This window comes from Haliotis cracherodii, unplaced genomic scaffold (assembly GCF_022045235.1).
Source record: "Haliotis cracherodii isolate W230 unplaced genomic scaffold, xgHalCrac1.p SCAF_9, whole genome shotgun sequence".
NCBI classification, from domain to species: domain Eukaryota; kingdom Metazoa; phylum Mollusca; class Gastropoda; order Lepetellida; family Haliotidae; genus Haliotis; species Haliotis cracherodii.
In genome coordinates this window covers 32,114,515-32,135,134 of record NW_027266343.1, presented here as the reverse complement: position 1 = coordinate 32,135,134, position 20,620 = coordinate 32,114,515, and the positions used below count along the sequence as shown (strand labels likewise).

Genomic DNA, 20,620 nt, shown 5'->3' with positions numbered 1-20,620 from the left:
TTATTGGGTTTGAAAAATGCCTTTGAAAGGCACACGAATGCTATTTGGGTTCAGGTAGTCATCTTTTATCAAAAGAACAAAACGTCTACATGTAGGACATATATAGTATTGTACGGAATGTCACTCAAATTGGCGGATGTATATATTGTGAGTGAAACTAATGTAAATTGTAGGTAAACTGATGTAAATTGCAGGTGAAAGTGATGTAAATTGCAGGTGAAAGTGGTGTAAATGGCAGGTGAAAACAGATGTAACTTGCATTCTACCATGAATTTGGAATTTACTCGATTCTGATTGGTCATTCAGAGGCTATTAAATCACAATAAACCCCCTCTGATTGAAACAGCTGGTTTGACGACCGCATCACCGCGGAAGCTAATATTCATAGAATAGTACTATTTTCAGTCATTGTCGGTAGGCATATTTAAATAATTATATCTACAATTACAGGTTACAAAATGCACAGATGCGGTTACTACAATATTCAAAGCATACAGAAAACACGATAGAAATCTACAAAGGGAATGTATTTACGTTTTGGAGACAACAGAGAGCTTGGAATTTTGGCGCTTTTCTATATACAACCAGAGACCATATAATAGATTATGGTCTCTGATACGACTGTGACGTCATATCTTTTGCGTCACACTTAGCGATATGATGTCATAATGGTGACGTGCGATGTAGAGCGAAAGCCTTGCAAATTTAACATTTGAAACCTCACTCTGCGCGTTCGGTTCCAAATTCAATTTAGCGCGGTTATATCTACAAGTAACCTAGCTCTACATTGAAAACACAGTATGTTTATCTCCTAATTATCACCTTATCTCTTCCTGCTCATAGCTGAGAGATGCATGATTAGAATTAACAACAATAAACAAGAGGCCCATAGGGCCTGTATCACTCACCTGGATATTTACGCAATCATGACAAAATTTGCATTTGCATTGTACATGTACATAATACTGCAAATATTTTGTAATTTCGTCTCTGTCAGCATTTAAAATGGGTGGATGGCAAATCTGAAAGCATGAACGTGTATTTCTCCAGATACAAATGTAGCATAAAGATCTGAACCGTTTCCATGTTATAAACCAGGATAAATCATATCAAAGGTATTATTCTCCTTATAACAAACAAATGTATACAATGTATCTGTTTATTATAGGGTGGGGATATAATCGGTTTTCATGTTATGGTCAAGGCTCTAACTCCTTTGGGAGTGCTGGACAGATGAACAGAAGGGCCAGTCCTGGTAGCATATGTGCATTCCTCTCATTATACTCTCAGTGGTACATATGGTTAGTTACGGTTATACAGTGGGATCTTAACTGTGTCCAAGTTATAAACTCTTTTTAGCCCCGCCCTTAGTCCCGGGGGTGGGGGTAAGATTCAGCCCCTCCATTTCTCCAATTAGAATCCCCACCATTGGAGAATGCTTCAAACCAAATATGGTCTTAGTTCCAGAGAGTAAGTCGTTTAAAGCAATATAGCCAAATTCCCCCTATTTGGCCTCGCTCCTCAGTCCCTTGGGGGGTCAGCCCCACCATTTGTACAACTTTGAATCCCCACCACCTAGGGATGCTTCAAACCAAATATGGTTGATATCTATCTCTTAGTTCCAGAGAAGAAGTCGTTTAAAGCAATATAGCCAAATTACTCCTATTTGGCCCCGCCCCTCATACCCTGGGGGGATCAGCCCCACCATTTGTACAGTTTTGAATCCCCACCACCTAGGGATGCTTCCAGTCAAATTTTGTTCCAATCCGTGGTTCAGAAGAAGAAGTCGTTTGAAAAAATTGTTGACGTTAGGACCCGGTGAGCTAAACAGGAACAGTATAATATTAGGACAATAGGCTGATGACACTTAACTCTTCCCAGATGGTTCAAACTGAAGTCAGTATGCTGCAACTGGTACTTTAAACATATTCTATAAAATAGCAGGCTTGAAAATAAACAAATATAAAACGTTAGCAATTTGGATTGGCTTGAAAGAGGATAGCTTTACCAAAATATGTGAAGATCTGAAAATTGAAAAGCATAATGACAAATTTGAGGTACACGGAATAAGGTTCAAACCAGATATATATGACATATTGGTAACAAAATACAACAATAAGAATTAAAGGTATAAATAGACCACTTTCAAACTGGAGAAAGCTAACACTAAAAAGAAAAATAAGTAATTTAAATGTCAGCATTCTCATGCTGGATATATTTTCAGTGGAAAAATGTATAGCCCCTGGAAAACACCAAGAGAATCTGTTCATTAAAAAGCGGTCACCATTGTTCACTGCATTTAAAAAATTACTTGTCTACTGTCCCCAGCTAGTGTATGCCTTTTACTACGTGTTTCTTACAGATGGTTAAATATAAAAGATGTTCACCTATGATTTGAAATCTTCCATTATTTAATAATGACGATAAATATTACGACATAGACAGTTATATATATGTGTGTATGATATAATAATGATGATGTTCATTTGGGTAATGAATAAAAATATATTAAAGAATTATGAAGCTCCAACTTCATGTTTATACATACACTGTACAAGTTATACCTTATGTCATGGCTTTGTACAGGGCCAAGAAAGAAGAGGCTTTTAATGTTAAGTTTCATTATTACATCGAATGTCCTGTATTCAACGTATTAATGAGTGCCCCGCTCTAATAAGCGCCCACAGCGATATTTGCTAACATATTGGCCAGTGAACAATCCCAATAAGCACCCCTTCCAATTGATCAATGTACACAAAACTTATTTATTCGCGTATAATATGCACTCGTGTGTCATGTGCACCCTTAATTATGGGCAATTAAATTCTAGAAAAATATATCTGTGACACATGAACATTTCAGGCTGTCAGCCTAAACCACAAAATGTATCTTTCAACTGTTTTTTTCACCAAAATAATATTCTAATAAGAGCCCCCTATTTTTAATATTGAGAGCCCAGTGGGCACTTAATATGTCGCTTACGGTAGTGTAAATATAATCTCATAGTATGGGTCTTCGGATGCCAAAGAAAGATTCATTGTTTTCTCGCTTACCACATGAACAACTCCAAAACATCTAACTCATCTATAAAAGACAACTTTATCTTAAAATCTGAGCACATACAATGTCTTGATGTCATACATACCCCTTGTTTTCCACAAGAAATCGCGATGAAGAAGGCTGTCTGAAAACATAATTGGATACAATGTTAAAAGACCTCTGAATTTAAGAAACTAGGAACTTATATAAATCCCAATTTTGACCAATATAAAAATTGTTTCCAAATTAGCTTGCGAAGGTCACTTAGTTTGTAATCCGCGCTAAATCCCAATGTGGTATCTGTTAACACCTTGATTTTTTTTCTACTAGTGGGGATTCCAGGTAAGAATATAGGTCCTCATCAATCTATGCTTTTCTACCAGTGGGGATTCCAGGTAAGAATATAGGTCCCCAGCAATCTATGCTTTTCTACCAGTGGGGATTCCAGGTAAGAATATAGGTCCCCAGCAATCTATGCTTTTCTACCAGTGGGGATTCCAGGTAAGAATATAGGTCCCCAGCAATCTATGCTTTTCTACCCGTGGGGATTCCAAGTAAGAATATAGGTCCCCAACAATCTATGTTTTTCTACAAGGGGGGATTCCAGGTAAAAAATATAGGTCCCCATCAACCTATGCTTTTCTACAAGAGGGATTCCAGGTAAGAATATAGGTCCCCAGCAATCTATGCTTTTCTACCCGTGGGGATTCCAGGTCAGAATATAGGTCCCCAGCAATCTATGCTTTTCTACAAGGGGGGATTCCAGGTACGAATATAGGTACCCAGCAATCTATGCTTTTCTACCAGTGGGGATTCCAGGTCAGAATATAGGTCCCCAGCAATCTATGCTTTTCTACCTGTGGGGATTCCAGGTAAGAATATAGGTCCCCAGCAATCTATGCTTTTCTACCAGGGGGTTCCAGGCAAGAATATAGGTCCCCAGCACTCTATGCTTTTCTACCTGTGGGGATTCCAGGTAAGAATATAGCTCCCGAGCAATCTATGCTTTTCTATCTGTAGGGATTCCAGGTAAGAATATAGGTCCCCAACAATCTATGTTTTTCTACCAGGGGGGATTCCAGGTAAAAAATATAGGTCCCCATCAACCTATGCTTTTCTACAAGAGGGATTCCAGGTAAGAATATAGGTCCCCAGCACTCTATGTTTTTCTACAAGTGGGGATTCCAGGTAAGAATATAGGTCCCCAGCAATCTATGCTTTTCTACCTGTGGGGATTCCAGGTAAGAATATAGGTCCTCATCAATCTATGCTTTTCTTCCAGTGGGGATTCCAGGTAAGAATATAGGTCCCCAGCAATCTATGCTTTTCTACCTGTGGGGATTCCAGGTAAGAATATAGGTCCCCAGCAATCTATGCTTTTCTACCAGGGGGTTCCAGGCAAGAATATAGGTCCCCAGCACTCTATGCTTTTCTACCTGTGGGGATTCCAGGTAAGAATATAGCTCCCGAGCAATCTATGCTTTTCTATCTGTGGGGATTCCAGGTAAGAATATAGGTCCCCAACAATGTATGTTTTTCTACCAGGGGGGATTCCAGGTAAAAAATATAGGTCCCCATCAACCTATGCTTTTCTACAAGAGGGATTCCAGGTAAGAATATAGGTCCCCAGCACTCTATGTTTTTCTACAAGTGGGGATTCCAGGTAAGAATATAGGTACCCAGCAATCTATGCTTTTCTACCCGTGGGGATTCCAGGTCAGAATATAGGTCCCCAGCAATCTATGCTTTTCTACCTGTGGGGATTCCAGGTAAGAATATAGGTCCCCAGCAATCTATGCTTTTCTACCCGTGGGGATTCCAGGCAAGAATATAGGTCCCCAGCAATCTATGTTTTTCTACCAGTGGGGATTCCAGGTAAGAATATAGGCCCCCAGCAATCTATTCTTTTCTACCTGTGGGGATTCCAGGTAAGAATATAGGTCCCCAGCAATCTATGCTTTTCTACCTGTGGGGATTCCAGGTAAGAATATAGGTCCCCAGCAATCTATGCTTTTCTACCAGTTGGGATTCCAGGCAAGAATATAGGTCCCCAGCAATCTATGCTTTTCTACCAGTGGGGATTCCAGGTAAAAATATAGGTCCCCAGCAATCTATGCTTTTCTACCCGTAGGGATTCCAGGTAAGAATATAGGTCCCAAGCAATCTATGCTTTTCTACCAGTGGGGATTCCAGGTAAAATATAGGTCCCCAGCAATCTATGCTTTTCTACCAGTGGGGATTCCAGGTAAGAATATAGGTCCCCAGCAATCTATACTTTTCTACCCGTGGGGATTTCCAGGTAAGAATATAGGTCCCCAGCAATCTATGCTTTTCTACCCGTGGGAATTCCAGGTAAGAATATAGGTCCTCATCAATCTATGCTTTTCTTCCAGTGGGGATTCCAGGTAAGAATATAGGTCCCAAGCAATCTATGCTTTTTCTACTAGTGGGGATTCCTTGTAAGAATATAGGTCCCCAGCAATCTATGCATTTCTTCCAGTGGGGATTCCAGGTAAGAATATAGGTGCTCATCAATCTATGCTTTTCTTCCAGTGGGGATTCCAGGTAAGAATATAGGCCCCCAGCAATCTATACTTTTCTACCCGTGGGGATTTCCAGGTAAGAATATAGGTCCCCAGCAATCTATGCTTTTCTACCCGTGGGAATTCCAGGTAAGAATATAGGTCCTCATCAATCTATGCTTTTCTTCCAGTGGGGATTCCAGGTAAGAATATAGGTCCCCAGCAATCTATGCTTTTTCTACCAGTGGGGATTCCTTGTAAGAATATAGGTCCCCAGCAATCTATGCTTTTCTTCCAGTGGGGATTCCAGGTAAGAATATAGGTGCTCATCAATCTATGCTTTTCTTCCAGTGGGGATTCCAGGTAAGAATATAGGCCCCCAGCAACCTATGCTTTTCTACCAGTGGGGATTCCAGGTAAGAATATAGGTCCTCATCAATCTATGCTTTTCTACCAGTGGGGATTCCAGGTAAGAATATAGGTCCTCATCAATCTATGCTTTTCTACCAGTGGGGATTCCAGGTAAGAATATAGGTCCCCAGCAATCTATGCCTTTCTATAAGAGGGATTCCAGGTAAGAGTATAGGCCCCAAGCAACCTATGCTTTTCTACAAAAGGGATTCCAGGTAAGAATATAGATCCCCAGCAATCTATGCTTTTCTACCAGGGGGTTCCAGGCAAGAATATAGGTCCCGAGCACTCTATGCTTTTCTACCTGTGGGGATTCCAGGTAAGAATATAGCCCCCGAGCAATCTATGCTTTTCTATCTGTAGGGATTCCAGGTAAGAATATAGGTCCCCAACAATCTATGTTTTTCTACCAGGGGGGATTCCAGGTAAAAAATATAGGTCCCCATCAACCTATGCTTTTCTACAAGAGGGATTCCAGGTAAGAATATAGGTCACCAGCTATAATTAATTAATTAAAATAAGATCTTAGTTCTCGCTATTGCTAAACAAAGATCTGAGGACAACTCATTACTTGTCATGTGAGAACGACCTATCATCCGACCAATCAAAGCATTGCTTACAAGATCCCGAAAGTGACAGTCGGAATGTGTTTTCTAATCTTGCAACCTCGAAAACATTCCGAAGGGCAGTTACGGCCCATACCACTGATTCCATCAAAATTATGGCTATCTCTGGCTTCCATGGGATAAACATTTGAACGGTGGAGACATTGCACAGTATGTGGGAAGGACTACTATACAATCTCAACCATATATTTGACATTCCGGAATGTTCGTTTGTTCATTTTTCAAAATTGTAATCAAGAACCGTGTCAACATATTTTTCAAGTGTAGTCTGAAATGGAAGTCGCCAGGTTGAAACGAGTGCGGTAAAGCTCGAGAAAACTGCTTTCTAATTTGCTGATGTCGACTTCTTGTATGTCATTTCAGTGGTCGGTCAAAGTTCGCGAAAGTTCTGACGTGACACGTAACTGTTTGGTCAAGGCTTGGGTGACTGCATGTCATTTACCCCAATGGCTCATGATGTCTGTCTCTGGATTGTCTGGTCCATGACCTAGATTTTCGAAACGATCGTAGCCCTAAAATTATCGTAAATTTATTGTAAGGAAATAGTAGGCTATCGTAGCCTATTTTCAAAACTATAGTAGCCCTAAGATATCTCAAGATTGTCGTAAATCTAAGATAGCCCCATACCTGTTGTAAGTTTATTTTATCTTCATCCAAGATGGCGGCATACTTTTCCATAGATATTTTGCCAAACAATAAGTCTGCTTTAGGTTCAAACATTGACATTTAATTTTGTTTAACTGTGTGATTCACACTGACACTTTGAAAACACGAAGAACGCATCAAAGATTTCAAGTAAAAAATGTTCTTAATCGGGACAGCAATCCACATAACTGTGGAGTCGTTAGCTTACAATATATTTCTATCCGAGTCCATGCTGAAGAAGTGTGAAACAACATACCTTTTCAAAAATTTGGGAAGGACAAAAACAGAATGTGTCGGCAGACTACAGTAATGACCGTGACCTCATTGATAACTCAGGGGGAGCTAATCTTAGTTCAAACTCTAGTTGAGAGTGGTGTCCCTTTGTATTCGCCCGGGACACCTTGCTCAATGTTACAGTTTTTATAAAGCGCAGAGTTCCGTTGTTCTATTTTCTGGATCGCATTTGTGTCAATGCTGTAGTCTTTATTTTCGCATTTTATAAAATTATATCAATCTACATATGTAAAACAAACCATAAAAGTTTCGCATAAGTTTTTACATCTAAAATCCTGTGGGGCGGGTGGTTTTAATAATTGAATTTTAACTATACAGTGTAGTATTTATTGACTTAACAAGGAAATACATGTGATCAAATATTTGTATACAATATCTAATATTTTTCTTGCAATAGTAAATGTAATTTGTTTCGTTTTAAATTCAATACCTATGTTATCTATATTCTCTTGAAAGACAAATATTTGATAAAAAGTGATTGTCTGTTGAACAACTGCATTCTTTAAAAACAGGTGATTAACGGCATATAGATGAAGTCCATTAAATATAACAATTTACTGAAATTTTGAAAGCAAAAGTTAAGCACTGATTTTCGTATCGACTAATCAAATAAATAAATGAGTTCCCATGCTCGTTCTGGATCTCGTCAAAATGTAGCATAGTTTGAATATTGTCCAAAATTCACTTTCCAATATATGTTCGCAGAAAAAATTTTTATTGAATGAAATTTACTGACCAATATAAAATACACATTTTCAACACAATAATCTTTGCATTCAATAAACCGGTTTTAAAATATTTTGGTCTTTTTAATATTTAAGTCTACATCTTCCCGTTTTATGTTTAAATAAAATATAGCTAAAGTTGAGACCATTCAGACAATGAAATAGTTGTAACTTATGGTGTCAACTGGCAAATACTAGTAAATGATCCTCAGCAATTCTGTCAGACAACCCAAACATCATTGAACTACGTTCTGGAATAAATTTGACACATTACAAAGTATTTCGCTCCTCAGCCAGATTTAAATGAGATCAGATAAATCAGTTTATTAGCTCTACTTAATTTAAAATGATAGAAAATGACTACATTATATGTATGTTCATGTTAACTTATGGCGTGTTCCATGAGACAACACAACTTGACAATTCCTGAATTATTTCTCTTTGCAAACGAAAATTAGAGTCACTTTTAAATTTTGAAAATAATTATGGATCTAGATAGATAAAAAAATAATTTCATCATCTAAATACTAATAGCTTGATATTGAATTTAAGTCCTTGGTTAATTCGTGAAATATATTGGATACATAAGTAACAAAACAAACTTAACAAGCTTAGATTGTTATAAAAACTTGCTTGTGGGTGTGCTTCGTCCTGAACAATTTTTGTTTTCAGGTATAATGTTGGTGTTTACACTAATATAAACTTGAGTTTTAACATAAACATAAAAATATACAGCATACATCACTTAACATCAGACTTGAACAAGCATGTTAAATGCTGTAAGCATATGCAGTTCGATCAAAGGTCTCATCATTGTCATTTAGAATAACGTCCCTTACTTTCGTCCTTGACTTTATACGCAATGTGTTTATATCATACAGTTCTGCGCGCTCACGAGAGGACCATTTGAAGGGAAAATAGTGAAGTATGTTTTCGCACATTATTTCAATTCCAACAGATTAAGTTTGGTAACACTACACTTATTGATTATAACATTTATCAGTTTTGAAAAATGCTATTGCATGGAACACGAATGCTATTTGAGTTCGGGTAGTCATGGCATCTTTAATCATAAGAACAAAACGTTTATATGTAGGATTGTACAGAATTTCATTCAAATATGTGCATGTTTAACAATGTGACCTGACAATGTGATCACGAAATCCCTGTCACTTATCTATGTTGTTGTTATTGTCAGCAGCTGGGAAATCCCAGTGACGTCACTGGGAAACACCCCGCTTTTTCAATCTCTTAACACAAATGAGTTCTCTGTCCAAGTAACATTAGTTTCGGAACTGAACGATCTGCGACAGGTTTACGATAGTTTCGAAAATCTATCTTATCTTAACCTTAACATATCTTATCTTTGAACGAAAGTTGTTAAGATTTATCTTAGCTAAGATCGTTTCGAAAATCTAGGCCCATGGATACCATTATTTACAACTCGCAGTCAAGCAGCTGGAACACAGCTGAGTGCAACCTTAAAGGGGCACTGATCTAACGCAATTCCCGGGGACTGGTTGTTGCCTTTGTTATTGTTTTTTCCCAGTGAGTAGCCGGATGTATAGCAGAAATCTAGACTAGTTCGCGACCTCTGCTGCGCCATTCGTAAGCGCATTAGTCACTTTTATGGGTAGTAATAATTAAGGGCGTATGGTCACATTGATCAACAAAATGAAATACAGTTTTCGAGATAATAAGGAAATGTAGGTATCTTTGTGGGTAGCGTCGGTAATGGTGACGAAGTTTTGATAAGTCACTTGCTTGGTAATTTTGCGATTCTCGTTTACACTATTTTTGACTTGCAACACAAAGTAAATATTTTACCTGAGCATTGCTTTTTTTATAGTGTGTATATTTTTTTACTGTCAAAACGTGTAACATATTTATTAAACGTCTAAATATTTTACAAAGTGACTGAAAAACATTTCCATCTGTATTTTTATGATAACGAATTCCAAACATTTTGATGTTTAATGTCATCACCAAGAGACTGAAAATGTTACGTTGAAAAGTACATTTCTATGTTGTGTGGCTTCTAATCCTACATTATAATCTGTTGTGATGTTTGTAGGCCCTTTTGATCGTCTTAATTAATCTGGATAGATTTTTTAGTCAAAATGATTGAAATATTTACACATTTTATAAATTGCTAGAGAGAATCACATTTTACAAATTGACGTTAATATATACACGCTTACAAAGGAAAAGACCTGTGAAAACAACGTCTATCGCGCATTGAAGAATTTCCCAACCAAGACGTAGAGGAACAAGAACGAATCGGTTCAAATGAAGGAAAACAAAATGCAAATACCATAATTACAACATACCAAATTTATGTGTATAAATTTTAGGCAGCTTCCTTGTTCGAGGAATGTATCCGTGAATATCCACACAAAGGAACAATATCCCACTCGTCTGCAGCTGTACAAAGAAACTTATTCGATGTCACGTGTCTCTGTAACAATCAAATATTTTAAAAGATATATATCGTTTCGGGATATTATAATCCGTGTTCGTTTCTCAACTGATCAGTTGGATTGTTTCAGGTGTTTCACATAGGTGTCAAGTCTCAAGGGTCTGTAATAAATTCATTAACTGAGCATCAAGTGAATGACGACAAATACACAAGTGTAGGGTTAGACGAGAAAACGTGGATGACAACAAGGGAGTAATAATCGTATTATCGACGCTAGCCGAAATCCGAAAATGCTTTCACTGCATGAATACTTTTTTATAGTATTAAACTATAACCATCTGGGGTATTTCCAAATGACGACATCCGATGAGCTCCGCCGTTCTTTTTGTCTGTTTGTTTAGGCTGAAGAAATTAATTAACATGCGCCCTTTGTCGAAATCTTTATAGATCACAGTTAACCAATCAGTGTTTATGCAAAAATGCGTAAAACAAATATTGCCTCCAGCCTCCAAGTTTATTTAGCTGTCCTTGCAGACGGTAGCCCAGTCTCTGGTCACGCTCAGTTGCGTTGCGTATTATCCGGGTACCCATGGGGAAAAAAACAATAACAAAGGCAACAACCAGACCGGGGAATTGCGTTAGATCACTGCCCCTTTAAACAACCAACCAAATGAATGTATATCACAACAGCTGAACACTTTTACACACACTCAACTACAGATTGTCAGGTTTTTCAGTTTTAGCTTTTTGTGTGAAGAAAATCCAAAGTGATGCAGGTGGTTGAGGCTTACACCACTTTGATGAAAGATAACACCACAAGTATGATGTTGAGAAACTAAGAAGCATGATCAGGACAAATCTGGGACTTGAACACAAGCAGCATATCCTGCCACACCAAATGTACGGAACTGCGAATAAATTATTGCACCACGTTACATCTCTGAGCCACCCACAATGGCATCAGTTCACTTACACTGTAAGTTCAGATTTAAATCATTTGAAATGATCTTATCACGACTAAATTTGAGTTAGTGATATAATATACCTAAACTATTACGAATTAGATATCACTACCTGTTACAACAATGGCGAAGAAATATGTTGACCTAGTTATATCCGCATTGCTGGTAGACGTAAGATATTTATATATAATACTTCACATTGGAAGACCTAGATTAAACTACTGCTATGTACATTCAGTTAAACATACGTGACAGTCTGTATGCCATTACACTTACCACATAGGTCCAAAATATTCTTGACAAATGTCGCATAACTCAATTCGATATCTGTCTCTCTGGGTTTGGCCCACTCTCGGAATCTTATTTTCACTTTTGATCACATACGATTTCACGTGACTCGCCAAATCGAAAGCGAAAGTAGGAATAATTCGTGACGCTCGTGTTATTCCGAGATCAATTTACGGAAAGGGACGAACGGTGACGAATGTGTGCAATCCCATTCGTGACCAACTCGTGTTATTCCGGGACAAACCGAATAGCAGGTTACGGAAAGGTGCGAGTGGTGACGAATGTGTGCAATCCATTCGTGACTAGCAGTCTGAAGCCTCCGTTTACGGAAAGAGGCGAGTGGTGACGAATGTGTGGAATCTACAAACCTCGAAGAGAAATGGCAGCTTATGTTTCAAGTGGAATGTCTGCATACATAATAAATTAACAATATATACAAATAGAGTTCATATTTTTCAAACACAATAATCCTGTCCGGAACAATTTCTTGCCTCGCAACATGCAACATTCGTGTTCACAGTTGTCAATTGCTGCAAACATAACAGAGTTACCCCCCTTTAACCATGTAAGATTCAAGATTCAATCAATTTTATTGTACAAAACACTTCTCAAGGGACAGGGTATCTATTCTACAACTATGACATATTCGTATTATATTACATGTATATTGGTAGCATATGTTTACATGCTAACGAGGCGACTGCTACGGCACTGGACTATGCTTGTTGTAAGAGGCGACTAAAGGGATCGGGTGGTCAGATTCGCTCACTTTTTGGCTCATGCATGTCATCGTATCCCAATTGCCTTGATCGATGCGCATGATGTCAATCACAGGATTGTCTGGTCCAGACTCGATTATTTACAGACCGCCGTCATATAGCTGAGTGCGGCGTTAAACAACAACAACAACAACAACATAGGGGCGGAACCTCCGTTCGAACCCTTTAAATCACCTTTACCGTATTTAGTTATAAACTATCATCGATCCAAATATACTTGTACTTTTCCCCCGACCCCAACAATAGAGTGTCTGCCGTTAAGGGGTCTGTTCAAATGATCAATGTTGAGTTTTGAGACACAACCAAAACACTCAAAAAACTTAATGATGAAAATGTTGACATGATTAGTCTTTTTGGTCATAATTAATCAATTATTAGATTTCGAACTTTTGAAGTCCACCATAATCTACATGCAATTGAATCTCCTCACTGTGCACGCTTACACATTCGATATCGATCCCATTGGTCTTTGTATTCGGATTACCAACTCGGCTTTCATCCGAAATGTAAACTGTAGTCCCGGCCTGTCCTCATTTCGCCTACACCTCATTTCGCCTACACCCTTATCAAAACAAATTTACAGCTGACTACACATAAGTCAAGTGCTGTGTTACCTCTAAAATAATGAACTGACCCAAAAGAAGGTTAAACAGAAAAGACAATCTTGAAGCTTCATACATTGTTTAATAGCTGATATTTACATTATGCAGTAATAATAATGACTTATGATTACTGTAGCTTCAGTACATATCCAACGGCATCAAGAAATTACATTACAGTTAAACAGAAAAGACAATCTTGAAGCTTCATACATTGTTTGATAACTGATATTCCAAGTTGACTGCTGCTCTGGTTTCTGGAACTTGTGGAATAGTCTTGGCTCTGTTTCTGTACAGGGAAGCTTGAACACTTGCAAAAGAAAGGGCAGTCGCAGCTACTTCTTCATGAAGTTGATCCAGTTCTGCGTTGTATATCTGCTGTACAGGAGAAATGTCGGTCTGGACACGCTGCTTGAGTCGACCAATGAGTCTGATGTGTTCTTCATTCTCTACAGGGGGTGGCTATGAGGAGTTGTAGACACGACGTGTTCTGCAATAGTGCTGCAGCTACCATTGCAACCTGTGTGGACACACTTCCAGTGAACAGCAACTTGACGCTTGACGCAAGATTTACTTGCACATTCAAAACAACTAAGGATTAACAGAATGACCAAGTCATACAAGAGGTGTGAGAAGTTGTCATAGGTTGTAAAAACCTCAATTTGAACCTCTATGCCGCTTGGATTAGATTAGAGCTTGGACCAGTTAACAGCCTGAGATGGACAATGCCCATTCATATAATAGGGGTGAGGCAATTAAGCATTTGAATTATTGTAGGCGAAATGAGGTGTAGGCGAAATGAGGGCAAGCCGTAGTCCCCCGTGGAGAAAATAGCTTCTCGGTTCCCGGTGCTTTAGATTTGGATTCTTGTGCGTCATCGTGCCAAGATGGCGTGGATTATTGCTCATGCTGTCGACCCCTGGCTTGCCTGACCCAGTTGATCGGTGGAGCTGGAAAAAAGCAGAATGCTTACAACATTCGCTCACCGCCTAAGCATCCACGCCTTGCTATAAGTGACATAACCGTCGATCCACGCTTTTCTGCTTACACTATTTGACCTACATGCGAGAGGCTCCATTGGAGTGATACATGTCATGCTAATGTTGGAATAGAGACCGCTTAAGTATGTCATTCTATGAAATGATAAGGAATATTCCGGCTCAGTGATTAATTATATTTTATCTGAATATTTTACAATGAAATATTAACAATCAATCATATTGTACAGTTGCATAAATACATACAAAAATCATTTAAATTATATTAGCAAAAATTCATATCACAGTTACTTCAAGTAGACATATATTTTCATGATGATTTTCAGACATGATCATAAAGTACATGAGCATATTCCAAATAACAGTCTTACAAATACTTTTACATTGTCATGTGTGTGTAATCAATCATTATGTTAATTCCACACAGTTCTATAATGTTATCACATTGTTCACACTAATTTTCCAACTCGAGGTCATGTTTATTTATGTTCTTATGTAATAAACCTATTAAATTGCTCTGTGTTGTGTATAATAAATTCAGTCCCTAAATGTAATATTGAATTACATCCACTCCATCAGTAAACATTGTAAAAGAATCCAACTATCGGTCACTTTCTTGTTTCCAGCATTTGATACTTATATGACAATATGTATGTACATATGACAATATGTATGTACATATGACAATATGTATGTACATATGACAATATGTATGTACCTTACGAACATACTATGGTAAGGAGCTGAGGAAGGAGACCCTGTCCAAGAAGAGTGGAGCAGGGACCACAAGGTCTATGTTTCCACATTGGAATGGTTCCAACTTCTGGATCCATTCCTCAGGAGGCAGGTTCATCAAATGAACACAGTAAACAACATGGTTGGTGTCATGAAAATAGGCATATTTATCATTATCATAATTTTGTTGATCAAATTAATTCAAATGAGGGCGGCCTTGTGGTTAAAGCGTTAGCTCGTCACGCCGAAGACCCAGGTTCGATTCCCGACATGGGTACAATGTGTGAAGCCCATTTCAGGGGTCCCCTGCCGTGATATTGCTGGAATATTGCTAAAAGCGGCGTAAAACCATACTCACACACTCACTCTTCATTATACAACACAACTCCGTCTGCGGGTCCTTAACGTTTTATTGTGCATGGGAGCTTTACTAGTTGTTTCGTGTTAAGCTCCCAGATCTCAACTGCCAGCTCGTGCCGGTCTAGCTGCATATAACTCTTTCTAACATTCATACTATTCTTTATAAGGTAATACAGCTATGCTACGTAGTATCTCGTCCACAACCCACATGCCTCTTGTGCAGTGGTCATGCGGATGATCTTACTCTTGGCCTTATAAGACTCATATAACTCATCAAGTTGCAGTCCCATACCTCCAAGAGTTAGTCTGTCTTACAGACCCTGACACAAATATATATCAAATACAGCCCATGCAAGTCTATAATGTTTGGCAAGTCTAGATCACTGAAGTATCTGAAAATGAAGAGTGTCACTGGGCTACTTTTTATTATATTTTTATTAAGATAACTGAACAACTGTTTTTTTTTATCTAAGATGTGTTCATTTCAGAGACTAGATGTTAGTCTACTCCAAGGGTATGTATGGCCGGCCTCCTGCACCCCTCACTAGCCACCAATGAAACAGCTGCCCAATGCACGCCTGACCTGTGACCTCGTCACTCCCCCACAAGGGGTTTGCTTGAGGGAGAGGGGGAGGAAATGTGTTCTACTGCCCAGCGCACGCTGCTCGCGGTCCATTGTATATTACTGCATGTGGCATACTGTATATTACTGCTCGCGGTCCATTGTATATTACTGCATGTGGCATACTGTATATTACTGCTCGCGGTCCATTGTATATTACTGCATGTGGCATACTGTATATTACTGCTCGCGGTCCACTGTATATTACTGCACATGGCATACTGTATATTACTGCTCGTGGTCCACTGTATATTACTGCACGTGGCATACTGTATATTACTGCTCGTGGGCCACTGTATATTACTGCATGTGGCATACTGTATATTACTGCTCGCGGTCCACTGTATATTCCTGCACGTGGCATACTGTATATTACTGCTCGCGGTCCACTGTATATTACTGCACGTGGCATACTGTATATTACTGCTCGCGGTCCACTGTATATTACTGCACGTGGCATACTGTATATTACTGCTCGTGGTCCACTGTATATTACTGCACGTGGCATACTGTATATTACTGCTCGCGGTCCACTGTATATTACTGCACGTGGCATACTGTATATTACTGCTCGCGGTCCACTGTATATTACTGCACGTGGCATACTGTATATTACATGGGGCTTCTCCCTTAACTCAGAAAAAACAACAGGAATAGTATTCAAACATAAAAACATGAAACCCGCCTCCCCAATCCTCCAGCTAAACAATCAAACAATCAAATTTCAAAAACAAACCAAATTCTTAGGACTTATTTTCGATGAACATCTCACCTGGGATGCTCACATCCAAAACCTAACAACTAAATGCAGTAAAGACCTAAACACCCTAAGATGCCTCTAACTGGCTCTAACTGGGGAGCCTCCAAAGATACTCTCCTCTCTCTCTACATATCCCTAATTAGATCAAAACTAGACTACGGCTGCGCCATATACAACACCCTAAACAACTCTCTATCTAAAAAACTTGACTCAATACAATATCAGGCTCTCAAACTCATTACACGCACCCAACATGGCACCTCCTACACCTCACTTCAGGCCTTAACAGGAGAAATGCCACTAAGTCTACGCAGGGAACAGCTAAGCTTAAATTTCTCGGCCGCGTCCCAATCAAACCCTCTCATCCAAAACTTAATAAACCAAAACATCAGCCCTAAAAACCATGCTCTAGCTCGTAAACACCCCTTACTTACCCCAATATCCCAAAGAATAACAAACTACCTAAATGAACACCAAATTAAAAATCTTAAACAAAACTGCAAACAATCAAATATCTTCACCCCTAAACTTAAAATACCCAAAATAGACACAACACTAGCTAGCCAAATACATAAACAAACCGACCCAAACATAGCTAAAACTACCACACTAGCATACATACACAAAAATTGGCCAAATTGGTGTCACATTTACACGGACGGATCTGCAGATCCGACCTCCAAACACACGGGTTTCGGAGTCCATACCACACAACCAACTAAAACCACACAATCCTTCCGACTCCCAAATAACCAATCAATATTCACGGCAGAACTAATGGGCATGGCCTCAGCCCTCCACAATCAAGAATCCAAAAACCACAAAAAAATCCTAATACTGACTGACTCCCTAAGTGGACTGCAAGCCCTCCAAAACAAAAATACCAAAAACCGACCTAAATTAATAAATCAAATACTTAAAAGCTCCAACGACCTAACTAAGGCAGGCAAACAAATAACCTTCTTGTGGATACCCGCCCACGTAGGAATATACGGTAATGAAAACGCCGATAAAGCAGCTAAACTATCCCTCAAAATCCCAGAAATAAGCTTAAACTTACCCATCTAAAAATCAGAAATTAAAAGTGTAAACAAACAAAAAATCACCAAAAAATGGCATATCCTATATCTAAACTCAAATAGCCAAATCAAAAGAGTGCTCAGCAAACCACTAACCAAACCAAAAATTCTCCATCCATCAAAAAAAATCGACAGAGTAATCACTAAACTCCAAACAGGACACACCAACCTAAATAACCACCTAAAAAAAATAAAAAAACACATTACAGGTAAATGCCCACACTGCAAACAACTAGAAACCCCAGAACACGCACTCATCCACTGCACACACTACCTCACACATCGAACCACATTACAAACCACCCTCAATCTAAACAAGGCTCTCACTCTAGAAGCAATACTAAACCCACAAAATAAACTAGAAAACTTCAAGGCCTTAGGCATATTCTTAATCAAAACGGAACTAATAAAACGCATCTAAAAACATAATAACCTACCAAATCAAAATCACATAAACAAACAAACATCCACCATACCCAGCTCCCTTAGTCCTCCTCCCCAACCCCATCGGCATCTATTCCAAATCTCAAAATTCCCAAATTCTATATAAGCAACCCCTAAAGCCCCCTCTTCGGTTGCACAGACCACCTTCGCCCCTTTCGGAAACACATTAAATGGCCTGGCCGGGCCCGTGTGCGAAATACGCATCAGTCGGAAAGCGCACGTTAAATCTCCAAAGTAAGTAAGTAAGTAAGTAACTGTATATTACTGCATGTGGCATACTGCATGTATATTACTGCTCGCGGTCCACTGTATATTACTGCTCGCGGTCCACTGTCTATTACTGCACGTGGCATACTGTATATTACTGCTCGCGGTCCACTGTATATTATAACTTGCCCGTGAAGAGATCACCCGTTTAATAAACATACAGTTGTATTACACATTGTGTAATACCAAAACGCGTGCTTATGTACTCTCGGAACACATTTCAAGAACAAATATTGAAAGCTCTCAACATCCCTTGGCTTATTCAACGACATTGCGTGTGGAGATGATAGATCACTGAGAGGAGCTTAAGCACACTCGATGACCACAGCAACCTTGTTGCTAGGCTGACGTCACATGGCATTGTTTCGCCGAAGGATCTTGCAACAAAATTCCACAAATTACGTCATCGGGTATTGTGACGTGATTGTAAACTTTGAGGTGCAAGGCCCCGCTCCACAAGGCGATCGTGCTGTAGCGCAACGACAGTCGTTGGTCTAAGTTTAAGTATGTGAGTTGCGATAACCTTAACGCTACTATAATTTTGTGGAACGGACGCCTGAATTCTAAAGATAGACCGTTGTATGGTATTAAATTCATACGTTTCAACTTTTGACGTGTTTGAAGTATTATTCTGTTAAACTCAATTGTATTATGCCGTGGATCGTGTAGGTGTCAGCCTATTCACACTCGACAGTATAATTCTAAAAACGTTTTAAATGGCAAGTAATAAATAAAATACTAAACGAGCTCCCGTGTAAAACCAATTTTATGAAACTCGTGAATAGCTGTGGTATATGACTCGCTTTCGCTCGTCAAATACCTCAACTATTCACTCGTTTCATAAAATTGGTATTACACGGGAGCTCGTTTAGTATTCTATATTTATTACTTGCCCGTGAAGAGCTCACCCGTTTAATAAACATACCGCTGTATTACACATTGTGTAATACCAAAACGCGTGCTTATGTACTCTCGGAACACGTTTCAAGAACAAATATTGAAAGCTCTCAACATCCCTTGGCTTATTCAACGACATTGCGTGTTGAGATGATAGATCACTGAGAGGAGCTTCTGCACACTCGATGACCCCAGCAACCTTGTTGCTAGGTTGACGTCACATGGCATTGTTTCGCCGTATGATCTTGCAACAAAATTCCACAAATTACGTCATCGGGTATTGTGACGTAATTGTAAACATTAAGGTGCAAGGCCCCGTTCCACAAGGCGATCGTACGGTAGCGCAACGGCAGTCGTTGGTCTAAGTTAAAGTATATGAGTTGCGATAACCTTAACGCTACGATCTTTTTGTCGAACGGACGCCTGAATTCTAAAGGTGGACCGTTGGATGGAATTAAATTCATACGTTTCAACTTTTGACGTATTTGAAGTATTACTGTGTTAATTCAGTTGGATTATGCCGTGGATCGTGTAGGTGTCAGCCTATTCACTCTCAGCAGTATAATTCTAAAAACGTTATAAATGGCCAGTAATAAATAAAATACTAAACTCGCTCCCGTGTAAAACCAATTTTATGAAACTCGTGAATAGTTGTGGTATCGGACTCGCTTTCGCTCGTCAGATACCAGAACTATTCACTCGTTTCATAAAATTGGTATTACACGGGAGCTCGTTTAGTATTCTATATTTACTGCACGTGGCATACTGTATATTACTGCTCGCGGTCCACTGTATATTACTGCACGTGGCATACTGTATATTACACTTGAAATACGGTATGCTGCATGTGATATTAGATATGGTCATTTTTAAATCACTTAGCTCCTCCACAGCAGACTTAATGTCGCGCTTAGAACCTTCAAATACAATGCTGCTCTGACCATCACAGATGGCACTAAATCCTTTCCACTTTTTAACACAGCTTTCAGGTTATTTCAAAAGCCATTAATAGTCTTGCTTCCACCAACTCTAAACCCCAAACCTTCGTCAATTTGTCATTCCTCTCAGTTTTGTCATAGGTTGTTTCCTTGTAATGCTCCCTTACACGATAGTCTTCCCATCCAGTACATGCTCCGTCTTCATCAAGAC

The 20,620-nt window shown here is 39.0% G+C and overlaps 1 protein-coding gene across 3 annotated transcripts in view; it reads right to left on the bottom strand.

Annotated features, from left to right (window-relative positions):
• The window catches only part of LOC139453334 (protein mono-ADP-ribosyltransferase PARP14-like), an 84,850-nt gene extending 72,867 nt beyond the window's left edge, over positions 1–11,983 (bottom strand). For all 3 annotated transcript variants that reach the window (XM_071235004.1, XM_071235006.1, XM_071235005.1), the window contains exons 1-2: positions 11,920–11,983; positions 3,146–3,184 (exon numbers count right to left, since the gene is read on the bottom strand). The gene's annotated coding sequence lies outside the window, so the exon portion shown is untranslated. The remainder of the gene's footprint in view (positions 1–3,145; positions 3,185–11,919) is intronic.
• Between the last annotated feature and the right edge of the window lie 8,637 nt (positions 11,984–20,620).